The following is a 2,660-nucleotide window of genomic DNA, read 5'->3' on the forward strand; positions in this document are numbered from 1 at the left end:
GATAGATAGATATATGATTACACATTTGTCTATGTGTGCAAAGGCACTTACATATATATCAGATTGAGTAAAAAATAAGTAATGTTTTGAACCATGAAGAATTTGTACTGGATTTTTGCAGTTCTGAATTTTTTTTGAACGTTTTTTTGCAATTATCTGATAATACAGACATAGACTTGCCTAAATGCATCAATAAATTAACATTGATATTTTTTTCACCATTGCTACAATCATCTGAAATGGAACTGTCAAAGCATGATATTCAAGTAATTTTGCTATTCAACTTCAAAAAAGGACGTGAAGCAGCAGAAACTGTTCACGATATCAACAAAATGTTTGATGAAGAAATTACCAGTGAGTGGTCAGCTCGAAAATGGTTTAAACAATTTCACATTGGAGTCCTGAGCCTTGAAGATCATAAACGTAGTGGACGCCCATCTGTCATTGATGACGGTCAATTGAAGACCATCATTGAGAAAGATCCATGTAAAACCACTTGAGAACTGACAAAAGAACTTCAAGTTAGTCAGAAAACTGCCATCAATCATTTGCACGCAATCAGAAAATCAAAAAAGCTCGACAGATGGGTACCACACGATTTGAATGAAAATCAGAAAATGTGCAGATATCAAATTTGCTCATCACTTCTTTTCCATAACTAGACTGATCCATTTCTCAACTGTATTGTAACTTGCAATGAAAAGTAGATTCAGTACAACAATAAATGTTCTTCACAGTGGTTGAACCAAAATGAAGCACCGAAAACCTTCCCTAAACCCAAGCTCTTCAAAAAGAAGGTTATGGTGACTATTTGGTGGTGTACTGCTGGACTCATCTACTATAACTTCTTAAAACCTAGAAAAACCATTACTGCAGAAACATGTTGCCATGAAGTTGCAAAAATGAACAAAAAACTGCTACTCCTCTGTCCCAAACTGGTCAACAGAAGAGGGCCGATCATTCTTCATGACAATACTCGACCACACGTTTCACTAACGACACTCCAGAAGTTGAGGGAATTTGGCTATGAAGTTCTTCCCCACCCAGCTTATTCCCCAGACCTTTCTCCTACTGACTACCAGTTTTTCAAGCACTTTCATGGTTTCCAGCAAGAGAAGGAGTTCTGAAATCAAACCAATGCTGGTTTATTTTTATGTTGCCAGAATAAACAAACTTGTAACTCGGTAAAAATATGTTGACTGTAATGGTACTTACTTTAATGAATAAAATTTCCACATTGTTGAAATGTATTGTGATGAATTTCATGTCTCAAAATGTTGCTTACTTTTTACTCAGCCTGATATATATATATTGACTTAGAGCAAATATGAAAATTACATATGGTTTTGCATCCATGAAGCACTTAGCTTCAAAGCACAATGGCTGCAGGCATATAGCCTCTTCAAACTGGAGGTAGAAAACCATCATGGTCAGTTAATTTGTAAACAAAAGAATATTCTGTATTGTCTGAGCCTAAACAGGACTCTTAACCTAAAACAGGGTGGGTTATCGTCCAAGGATCCTTAAAAACTTGCATGACCAGGGGATGCTCTTAAACTCCAGAAATGAGATTTATAGTCCCTGTTTGCATTTTAGACACTACCTGTTGCATGAGTGGGATTCATCAAATATTTGCAGACCAGAACTAATCTAAGGGCAGAGGTTCCCCATACAACAATTAGGACCATAACTTGGAAAGGTTCCTAAACTTGGAAAATGGGTGCCTCATGAAAGAACCAAGGCTCATGAACTCATCGATGAAAATCCACTGTCACATATAGAAAAATTAATAAGTAAAAGCACAATAAATAAGTATAATATAATACAGAGTAAATATCATAAGATAATGATAATAAAACGACTACACGTGTTTCATAACCAATTTTCAAATAGAAAGAATATTTAAATCGATTAAAACTATCGAAAATCAATTCTATTCAAAAATATAGCTAATCTTCAGGTCAAAATACAACAATAATAATAATAAAAGAATGTATATATCAACCAGCAATAAATAACAAATGAATGTATATAAAATACTTATTATATTAAGATAGAAAAATATTATTAAAAATATCAATATTATAAACGTTTTAAACTGCAGCAGTTTTAAACTGTAGCGTCAAGTATTGTTTTTACCTTTGTTAAATGACTTTATATCATTGTTTGAAAAAAATATGTATTTTTATATTATTCAATTGATTTTTAATGTCTGTGTGTAACTTTAATAAATCTTTTCTACTAGAAGCACAAGACCTCAAATTTTGGGGGAAGAGATTAAGTCAATTACACTGACTCCAGTACATAACTGGTACTAATTTTATTGACCCTGAAAGGGTGAAAGCAAAGTCGACCTTGGTGGAATTTGAACTCAAAACCTCATGGCAGATGAAACACCGCTAAGCATTTCGCCCAGCATGCTAACAATTCTGCCAGCTTGCCACCTTAATATAATACAATAATATAATATAATATAATAAATGTGAATATCAGTGGGTCATACTTTTTCAACTTTACTCCTAGAGGCTGTAACCCAACATCATACCATTTTGGAATCAGGCTTACTCTATGAGTAAATTAAAAACATTCTGGGCCACGGGCTGAATCCGGACCTGCAATCTTGAAATTTTGGATTCCTATGTTTTCATTACTATGCTTGT

General features: G+C 33.8%; 1 protein-coding gene across 5 annotated transcripts in view; it reads right to left on the bottom strand.

Annotated features, from left to right (window-relative positions):
• LOC106873263 (nuclear factor NF-kappa-B p105 subunit) overlaps nucleotides 1-2,660 on the bottom strand; it is a 108,050-nt gene that overhangs the window by 41,552 nt on the left and 63,838 nt on the right. The gene's annotated exons all lie outside the window — the stretch shown is intronic.

The sequence above is a fragment of the Octopus bimaculoides genome, chromosome 7 (genome assembly GCF_001194135.2).
Source record: "Octopus bimaculoides isolate UCB-OBI-ISO-001 chromosome 7, ASM119413v2, whole genome shotgun sequence".
NCBI classification, from domain to species: Eukaryota; Metazoa; Mollusca; class Cephalopoda; order Octopoda; family Octopodidae; genus Octopus; species Octopus bimaculoides.